Below are 11612 nucleotides of genomic sequence, written 5' to 3'. Positions count from 1 at the left end.
GTCACAGCCCGAAGGGGTTGCAGCCCTTGGCAGACCTTCCAAGCCACAGCACCAGTTCCCTATCCGGTGTTGCCCTCTTCTTTAATCTTAAGGGATCGTCTCTTTTAAACAGCCAGATAAGATAATTTGTATGCTGTGTCCCAAAAAATTTGGTATATATTGTGGATAGCTTATTATTGTCTCTTATTTCCTAAAAACACTTCTTGATTAAATCAACAACAATAAAACCTTACCCAGGGTAGGTTATGGAAGGGGGTGGTGGCTTTGTATCGAATACACCGAAACTCTAAGCTGTTATTTAGATAGTGTTCCTGTCCTCCTCCTAGGGAAGTAATATACTTAAAACATTTGGAACACTTAGCCCTTAAAAATAAACAACACTGTTTACACGATGGACAGGCATTAGTACCAGGTCCTCTCCAGGGGCTTGAGAGGGTACGACTTTTTGTCAATCCTCCTATACATTAATACATTACTGGCTCTTAACTGTTCCCGGTTACTGCTTAATTCTACAGGAGTAATTACAATGAAATTCCCACAGCAACTTAGCTTATGCTCTTTGATGAAGGCTTCGTCAAGTTCTTCTGATGGTTAGTTTAGTTCTTCCTGGTTCAGATGTTATTTTCCACTCCTTCACCAGACCTTTTACTCGCGAAACATGTGGCCATCCTTTCTCAGCAGTTCTTACAGCTGTTTCTGTAGTTAATAAAACAACAAAAGGTCCTTCCCAGTGAATAGTGAATGCTGTACCACTTATCTAAAGGATGACACACCTATGTTTAGTTAAAAGTCGGGAAATGTCCAAGGACCCTTACTGCCACATGACGGATGCACAGACTGCTAAGTCCTTGGGTTGGTTATCTTAAGAAGGGACATTCTGTCTTAGATTCCTGTTGTACATGCAACGTGGCGAAGAAGGAGACTTTAAACATGACCGCTAAGGAATAGAGTCTGCATAGAGACAACTCCTCAAGGACATTGCGCAGGCACGAGATATGTAAATGGATTCTCAGAATTGTAATGAATATATAAACAATTTCTTGGAAAACTAACGAATAGGTCTGAGTAGCTTGTATAAAGAGGGGACTGAGAAGTCCCCTCGGTGTGCATGACTTTGGTGGAGCGCTCCCCCATGCACCCAGCGCTGCCGAATAAAGATAACCTCTGCTAGCCTGCATATTGCTGACTGATTCTTCAAATCACCAGAGGGGAAATAGGTTTTCTTCTTCCCATGTTTTTATCAAAACCTCATCTCCCGCTTTCAACTGATGCATTGCAAAACCTAAAGGTGGTGTTTGAGCCATCATCCCAATTTCTCTCAGCTCTTTTAATCTCTTTCCAATGGTAATGATATATTTTTAGATACTATGATCCTCAACTACGCTGTTCCCTAGAGGCATCCCTTGAGAATAAGGCATGCCATATAACATTTCATATGGCGATAATCCAGTCTCACTGTGTGATTTAGTTCTTATGTTTAAAAGTGCCAATGGTAAACATTTCATCCAGGGCATTTGTGTCTCGATCATTAACTTAGCTAATTGTTGTTTTATTGTTTGGTTCATTCTTTCTATTTTCCCAGAGCTTTGTGGGTGCCACGGAATGTGGTATTCCCACTGAATACCTAATGATTGACATAATAATTTTATTATCTTGGGAGTAAAGTGTGTGCCCTGATCATAATCAATGTATTGGATTATCATATATCTAGGTATCAAATGCTCTAATAAAATTTTTACTGTGCTGTAGCTTGTGCTACAGGATAAGCTTCTACCCATTGTGTTAAATGATCTACTATTACCAAAAAATATTTTATCCTTTTTATACTTTTTACCTCTGACACTTTTTACCCGTGAGATGTTTTTTACCCGTGAGACTTTTTTTACCTGTGAGACTTTTTACCCATGAGACTTTTTTTAACTGTGAGACGTTTTACCTGTGACACTTCTTACACGTGAGACGTTTCTTACCCATGGGACTTTTTTTACCTGTGAGACTTTTTACCCACGACTTTTTTTACCCGTGAGACTTTTTTGACCTGTGAGACTTTTTACCCATGAGAATTTTTCTACCCCTGAGACTTTTTTACCCGTGAGCCTTTTTAAACGTGAGACATTTTTTGCCCGTCAGACTTTTTTTACCCATGAGACTTTTTTTACTTGTAATACTACTGTCCCGTGAACTTTTTTGACCCCTGAGACTTTTCTTACCGTGAGACTTTTTTTACCCGAGAGACTTTTTTTACCTGTGTGACTTTTTTACTCATGAGAATTTTTCCACCTCTGAGAGTTTTTTTACCCGTAAGACTTTTCCAACCATGAGACTTTTTTTACACGTGAGAATTTTTAAACGTGAGATTTATTTTACCCGTGAGACATTTTTTACCTGTGAGACTTTTTTACCCGTTAGAGTTTTTACCCATGAGATTTCTTTACCCATCAGATTTTTTTACTCATCAGGCTTTTTTTCCCGTGAGACATTTTTTACCTATGGGACTTTTTACCTCTGAGACTTTTTACCCGTGAGATGTTTTTTACCTGTGAGACTTTTTTTACCTCTGAGACTTTTTACCCATGAGACTTTTTTGACCTGTGAGACTTTTTACCCATGAGAATTTTTCTACCCGTGAGAGTTTTTTTACCCATGAGACTTTTTTTACCTGTGAGACATTTTTTGCCCGTCAGACTTTTTTTACCCATGAGACTTTTTTTACCTGTCAGACTTTTTTTTACCTGTCAGACTTTTTTTACACTTCAGACATTTTTACCGTGAAAATTTTTACCCGTGAGACTTTTTACCCGTGAGACATTTTAGCCGTGAGACTTATTATCCATAATACTTTTTTTATCTGTTTCATTTTTTTGCTCGTCAGGCTTTTTTTCCCATGAGACTTTTTACCCGTCAGACTTTTTTTACCTTGAGGCTCTTTACACATGAGAATTTTTACCCATGAGACTTTTTTTACCTATGAGAATTTTTACCTGTGTGTCATTTTTACCGTGACAATTTTTACCCTTGAGACTTTTTACCCATGAGGCTTTTTTTACCCATCAAACCTTTTTTACCCATGAGACTTTTTTTACTTGTGAGACATTTTACCTGTGAAACTTATTACCCGTAAGACTTTTTTTACTCGTGAGACTTTTTTTCCCGTGAGATGTTTTTTCCCGTGAGAATTTTTACCCGTGAGACTTTGTACCTGTTAGACTTCTTTTACCCATCAGACTTTTTACTCTTGAGACTTTTTTTACCCATGAGAATATTTACACTTGAGGCTTTTTACACATGAGAATTTTTAACCATCAGACTTTTTTACCCATGAGACTTTTCTTAACCGAGAGATTTTTTTTATCATGGGAATTTCTACTTGTGAGAATTTTTACCCGTGAGACTTTTTTTACCCGTGAGACTATTTGCCTGTGAGACTTTTTTTACCCATGAGACTTTTATTACCTCTGAGACTTTTTATCTGCGGGACTATTTTACCCATGAGACTTTTTTTACCTGTGAGACTTTTCTACTCGTGAGACTTTTTTACCTGTTAGACTTTTTTTACCCATCAGACTTTTCTCCCTTGAGACTTTTTTTACCCGTGAGACTTTTTTTACCTGTGAGACTTTTTACCCATGAGACTTCTTTTACCTGTGAGACTTTTTTTTCCCGTGAGATATTTTACCCATGAGAGTTTTTACCCTTGAGACTTTTTTTACCAGTCAGATTTTTTTACTCGTAAGGCATTTTTTCCCGTGAGACTGTTTTTACCCATGAGACTTTGTACCTATGAGATTTATTTTACCCGTCAGACTTTTTACCCGTGAGACTTTTATTACCTGTGAGACTTTTTTCACCCGTGAAACTTTTTTTACATGTGAGACTTGTTTTACCCGTGAGACTTTTTACCCATGAGATTTCTTTTACCCGTCTTTTTTTTTTACCCGTGACACTACTTACCTCTGAGTCTTTTTTTACCTGTGAGACTTTTTTTACCTGAGACTTCTTACGCGTGAGAATTTTTCTACCCCTGAGACTTTTTTTACCTGTGAGACTTTTTACCCATGAGACTTCTTTTACCCGTCAGACTTTTTTTACCCATGAGACTTTTTTTACCCCTCAGACTTTTTACCCGTTAGACTATTTTTACCTGTAAGGCTTTTTACCCTTGAGGCTTTTCACACATGAGAATTTTTACCCGTGAGACTTTTTTTACCCGTGAGACTTTTTTCACCCGTGAGACTTTTTTTACCCGTGAGACTTTTTACCCGTGAGATTTCTTTTACCCGTCAGACATTTTACCCATGACACTACTTACCTCTGAGACTTTTTTTACCTGTGAGACTTTTTTTACCTGAGACTTCTTAAGCGTGAGACTTTTTCTACCCCTGAGACTTTTTTTACCCGTGAGATTTTTTGCCCATGAGACATTTTTCCCCATGAGACTTTTTACTCTTGAGACTTTTTTTACCCATGAGACTTTTTTTATTTGTGATGCTACTGTCCCGTGAACTTTTTTAACCCCTGAGACTTTTCTTACCGTGGGACATTTTTCCCCATGAGACTTTTTACTCTTGAGACTTTTTTTACCCATGAGAATTTTTCCACCTCTAAGAGTTTTTTTACCTGTAAGACTTTTCTAACCATGAGACTTTTTTTACACATGAGAATTTTTAAACGTGAGATTTATTTTACCCTTGAGACTTTTTTTACCCGTGAGACTTTTTTACCCGTTAGAGTTTTTACCGATGAGACTTCTTTACCTGTCAGACTTTTTTTACCCGTGAGACTTTTTACCCATGAGAATTTTTCCTGAGACTTTTTTACCCGTCAGACTTTTTTTACACGTGAGACATTTTTACCATGACAATTTTTACCCTTGCGACTTTTTTCCCGTGAGACTTTTTTTACCCATCAAACCTTTTTTACCCGTGTGACATTTTATCCGTAAGACTTATTACCCATAAGACCTTTTTTATCCATCAAATTTTTTACTCATCAGGCTTTTTTTCCCGTGAGACATTTTTTACCTATGGGACTTTTTACCTCTGAGACTTTTTACCCGTGAGATGTTTTTTACCTGTAAGACTTTTTACCCATGAGACTTTTTTTACCTGTGAGACTTTTTTACCCGTGACACTTCTTACACATGAGATGTTTTTTACCTGTGAGACTTTTGACCCTTGAGAATTTTTACCAGTGGGACTTTTTTTACCCGTGAGACTGTTTTCACCCGTGAGACTTTTTTTACCCACGGGACCTTTTAATATCTAGATTTTTTTTACCCGTGAGACTTTTTTTACCCATGAGGCTTTTTTACCCATTAGAGTTTTTACCCATGAGACTTCTTTACCCATCAGACTTTTTTTACGCGTGAGACTTTTTATCCATGAGACTTTTTCTCGAGACATTTTTACCCTTCAGACTTTTTTTACACGTGAGACATTTTTACCGTGATAATTTTTACCCTTGAGACTTTTTACACATGAGACTTATTACCCATAAGACCTTTTTTATCCATCAGATTTTTTTACTCATCAGGCTTTTTTTTCCGTGAGACTTCTTACACGTCAGACTTTTTTTACTGGTCAGATTTTTTGCCCGTCAGACTTTTTACCCGTGAGACTTTTATTACCTGTGAGACTTTTTTTACCCGTGAGACTTTTTTCAGCCGTGAGACTTTTTTTAACGGTGAGACTTTTTACCCGTGAGATTTCTTTTACCCGTCTTTTTTTTTTACCCGTGACACTACTTACCTCTGAGACTTTTTTAACTGTGAGACTTTTTTTACCTGTGAGACTTCTTACACGTGAGAATTTTTCTACCCCTGAGACTTTTTTACCCGTGAGCCTTTTTACCCATGAGACATATTTCCCCATGAGACTTTTTACTCTTGAGACTTTTTTTACCCATGAGACTTTTTTTACTTGTGATACTACTGTCCCGTGAACTTTTTTGACCCCTGAGACTTTTCTTACCGTGGGACTTTTTTTACCCGAGAGACTTTTTTTACCTGTGTGACTTTTTTACCCGTTAGAGTTTTTACCCATGAGATTTCTTTACCTGTCAGACTTTTTTTACCCGTGAGACTTTTTACCCATGAGAATTTTTCCTGAGACTTTTTTTACCCGTCAGATTTTTTTTACCCGTGAGACATTTTTACCGTGACAATTTTTACCCTTGAGACTTTTTCCCCATGAGACTTTTTTTAGCCATCAAACCTTTTTCACTCATGTGACATTTTAGCCATGAGACTTATTACCCATAAGACCTTTTTTATCCATCAAATTTTTTTACTCATCAGGCTTTTTTTCCAGTGAGACATTTTTTACCTATGGGAGTTTTTACCTCTGAGACTTTTTACCCGTGAGATGTTTTTTACCCATGAGACTTTTTTTACCTGTGAGACTTTTTACCCGTGACACTTCTTACACGTGAGACGTTTTTTACCCCTGAGACTTTTTTTACCCATGAGACTTTTTACCTGCGAGACTTTTTTACCCATGAGACTTTTTTTACCTGTGAGACTTTTCTACCCGTGAGACTTTTTTACCTGTTAGATTTTTTACCCATCAGAATTCTTCTACCCGTGAGAATTTTTACCCTTGCGAATCTTTCTACCCGTGAAAGTTGTTTTACCCATGAGAATTTTCTACCCATGAGCCTTCTTTTACCCATGAGACTTTTTGAACGTGAGACTTTTTTTACCCATGTGACCTTTTTACCCATGAGACTTTTTTTACCTGTGAGACTTTTCTACCCATGAGACTTTTTTACATGTTAGACTTTTTACCCATCAGACTTTTTTTACCCGTGGTACTTATTACCCATGAGACGTTTTTGACCCATGAGACTTTTTTTACCTGTGAGACTTTTTTTTACCCTTGCGAATCTTTCTACCCATGAGACTTTTTTTACCCGTGAGACTTTTTAAATGTGAGACTTTTTTTACCCGTGTGACCTTTTTACCCATGAGACTTTCCTACCCATGAGACTTTTTTTCCCCATGAGACTTTTTCCCCATACTTTTTCTACCCCTCAGACTTTTTTTACACGTGAGACATTTTTACCCTTACAATTTTTGCCCTTGACACTTTTTACACGTAAGACTTTTTTTACCCGTGAGACTTATTATACATAATACTTTTTTTATCCCTTTGATTTTTTTACTCGTCAGGCGTTTTTTCCCATGAGACTTTTTTTACCTGTGAGACTTTTTTTGCCATGAGACTTTTTACATGTGAGGCGTTTTTTACCCGTGAGACTTTTTTTACCCATGAGACTTATTACCCATAGGACCTTTTTTATCCGTCAGATTTTTTTACTCACCAGGCTTTTTGTCTTGTCAGACTTTCTTTACCCATGAGAATTTTTACCCTTGAGGCTTTTTACACATGAGAATTTTTACCCATGAGACATTTTTTACGTGTGAGACTTTTTTTACCCGTGAGACTTTTTTACCCGTGAGACTTTTTTTACCCGTGAGACTTTTTTTACCTGTGAGATTTTTCACCCTTGAGACTTTTTTTACCTGTGAGAGTTTTTTTACCTGTGAGACTTTTTACCCATGAGACTTCTTTTACCCGTGAGACTTTTTTTTCCCCATGAGATATTTTACCCATGAGAGTTTTTACCCTTGAGACTTCTTTTACCTGTCAGATTTTTTTACTCGTAAGGCGTTTTTTCCCATGAGACTTTTACCTGTGAGGCTTTTTTTCCCGTGAGACATTTTTTACCTATGGGACTTTTTACCCTTGAGACTTTTTTTACCTGTGAGACGTTTTACCCATGAGACTTTTTTTACCTGTGAGACTTTTTACCCATGAGAATTTTTCAACCCGTGAGAGTTTTTTTACCCATGAGACTTTTTAAATGTGAGACGTTTTTTACCCATGAGACTTTTTTTACCTTTGAGACTTTTTTGCCCGTCAGACTTTTTTTACCCTTGAGACTTTTTTTACCTGTCAGAATTTTTACACGTCAGACATTTTTACCATGAAAATTATTACCTGTGAGACTTTTTACCCATGAGACATTTTCGCCGTGAGACTTATTACCCATAAGACCTTTTTTATCCATCAGATTTTTTTACTCGCCAGGCTTTTTTTCCAGTGAGACTTTTTACCTGTGAGACTTTTTTTACCCGTCAGACTTTTTACCCGTGAGACTTTTATTACCTGTGAGACTTTTTTCACCTGTGAGACTTTTTTTACCTGTGAGACTTTTTTACCCGTGAGACTTTTTACCCATGATACTTCTTTTACCCGTCAGTCTTTTTTTACATGTGAGCCTTTTTACCAATGAGAATTTTTCAGCCCGTGAGAGTTTTTTTACGCATGAGACTTTTCTAACCATGAAACCTTTTAAACTTGAGGTGTTTTTTACCCATGAGATTTTTTTACCTGTGAGACGTTTTACCCGTTATATTTTTTACCCATAAGACTTTTTTTACCCATAAGACTTTTTTTACCCATGATACTTTTTACCCTTCAGACTTTTTTTACCTGTGAGATTTTTTTTACCAATCAGACCTTTTTTACAGGAGACATTTTTACCTTGACAATTTTTACCCTTGAGACTTTTTACCTGTGAGACTTTTTTTAAAGCATCAAAACTTTTTTACCCATGAGACTTTTTTTACCCATGAGACATTTTATCTGTAAGACCTTTTTTACCCGTGAGATTTTTTAACTCGTGATACTTTTTTTTTACTATGAGAATTTTTACTTGTGAGAATTTTTACCCTGAGACTTCTTTTACCCGTGAGACTTTTTTTACCTGTGAGATATTTTACCCATAAGAGTTTTTACCCTTGTGACTTTTTTTACCCGTCAGATTTTTTTTCCTCTTCAGGCTTTATTTCCTGAGACTTTTTTTACCCATGAGACATTTTTTGCCGTGAGAATTTTTACCCATGAGACTTTGTGCCTGTGAGACTTTTTTTACCTGTGAGACTTTTTACACGTAAACTGTTTTTTTGCCCATTATAATTTTTTTACCCATGAGACTTTATTTTACAGCTGAACCTTTTTTTACCGTAACTATTTTTACCCTTGAGGCTTTTTACCTGTTAGAATTTTTACCCATGAGATTTTTTTTACCCGTCAGACTTTTTTACCCATGAGTCTTTTCTTAACCGTTAGATGTTTTTACCAGTGACACTTTTTCTACCTGTGAGACATTTTTTACAGTTAATTTTTTTTTTACTGCGAGAATTTTTGCCCGTGAGATTTGTTTTACCATTGGACTTTTCTTAGCCGTGAGACTTTTTACCCGTGAGACTTATTTTACCCATGAGACTTTTTACCCATGAGACATTTTTTACAGTGGAGACTATTTAAACGTGAGACCTTTTTTTACCCCTGAGACTTTTTTTACCTGTGAAACATTTTACATGTGAGAGTTTTTTTACCTGTGAGACTTTTTTTACCTGTGAGATGTTTTACCCCTTTTTTTACCAGTGAGACTATTTACCCGTGAGACTTTTTTTACGTGTGAGACTTTTTTTACCCCTGAGACTTTTTTACCTGTGAGATTTTTTACAGCTGAGACTTTTTTTACTGTGACTATTTTTACCCTTGAGGCTTTTTACCTATTAGAATTTTTACCCGTGAGATCTTTTTTACCCGTCAGACTTTTTTACCCATGAGTCTTTTCTTAACCGTTAGATGTTTTTACTGGTGACACTTTCTCTACCCGTGAGACATTTTTTACAGCTAAAATTTTTTTACCGTGAGAATTTTTACCTGTGAGACTTGTTTTACCTGTGAGACCTTTTACCCATGAGACTTTTTTTAGCCGTGAGACTTTTTTTACATTGGAGACTATTTAAACGTGAGACCTTTTTTTACCCCTGAGACTTTTTTTACCTGTGAAACATTTTACATGTGAGCCTTTTTTTACCTGTCAGACTTTTTTTACCCGTGAGAATTTTTACCCCTATTTTTACCAATGAGACTTTTCTACTCGTGAGACTTTTTTTACGTATGGGACTTTTTTTACCCATGAGACTTTTTTACCTGTGAGACTTTTTACTCGTGAGACATTTTTTTACAGCTGAGACTTTTGTTACACGTGAGAATTTTTACACATGAGAGTTTTTACACAAGACATTTTTTCGTGACTACCAGGGCAGTGTAAGAACTACCAACAGAAATTCTTCATGGCACCTTCTCCAGTGGAGCTGTGCCTGGGGTGTGCCGTGTACCATTTTGGCTCCAGCCAAGTGAAAACATCAGTGGTTCCACATCTCACCCCAGAAAGCAGGTAGCACAACTTCTGTGGTGTACTTCAAATGGCTACCAGGGCAATATGAGAACTACCAACAGAAATCCTTCATGGCACCTTCTCTGGTCAAGCTGTGCATGGCATGTACCTAATCCTAACCCTAACCCTAATCCTAACCTTAACCCTAACCCTAACTTAACCCTAACCCTAACCTTAACGCTAAGAGAGCCTTATCCTAATGACTTATCCCTAAGACTCAACCTTTAGACTTAACAATAAGACTTAACCTAAAGACTTAACCCTTAGTTTTAAGCCTAAAACATAACCCTAAGACTTAAACATTAGACTTAACCCTAAGAGTCATCCTTAAGACTTAACTCTAAGACTCAACCCTAAGACTTAACAATAAGTCTTAACCCTAAGACTTATCCTTAAGACTTAACCCTAAGACTTAAGTCTAAAACATATCCTTAAGACTTAACCATATGATTTAATCCTAAGACTTAACCCTAAGACTCTACCTTAAGACTTAACCTTAAGACTCAACCTTAGTAATTAACCTTAAGACTTAACCCTAAAACTTAACCATAAGACTTAACACTTAACTCAACCTTAACACTTAACCCTAAGACTTTACCGTAAGAATTATCCCTAAATTTAACCCTCAGACTTAACCCTCAGACTCAACCTTTAAGAATTAACCTTAAGACTTAACCATAAGACTCAACCTTAAGACTTAAGCTTAAGATTAAACCTAAAGACTTGACCCTAAGACTTAACATTGAGACTTAATCATTAGTCTTAACCTAAAGACCTATCCCAAAGACTTAACCCTAAGGTTTAACCCTAAGCCTTATCCATAAGACTCAACCTTTAGACTTAACCTTAAAACTTAACCTTAAAGACTTAACCCTAAGGTTTTCCCTAAGACTTAACAGTAAGACTCAACCTTAAGACTTAACCCTAAGACTGAACCTTAACACCTAACCTTAGGGCTTAACCTAAAGACTTAACCCTAAGACTTAACTCTAATACTGAACCTTAACACTTAACCTTAGAACTTAACCTAAAGACTTAACCCTAACACTTAACACTAAGCCTCAATCTTAAGACCTACCCTTAAGACTTAAACTAAGAACTTAACCGTACGACTTAAAACTGAGACTTAACCCTAAGTCTTAACCTAAAGACCTAACCTTAATACTTAACCCTAATACTCAACTCTGAGACTTAACCTGAAGACTTAACTCTAAGACTTAAACTTAAGACTCAACCTTAAGACTTAAACTAACGACTTAACCCTGTCTTATCCCTAAGACTTATCCCTAAGACTTAACACTAACACTTAACCCTAAGACTCAACCGCAAGACTTAACCTAAAGACTTAACCTTAA

The sequence above is a fragment of the Falco punctatus genome (assembly GCF_963210335.1).
Source record: "Falco punctatus genome assembly, chromosome: 10".
Taxonomy (NCBI): Eukaryota; Metazoa; Chordata; class Aves; order Falconiformes; family Falconidae; genus Falco; species Falco punctatus.
This window is presented reverse-complemented; position numbering follows the sequence as displayed.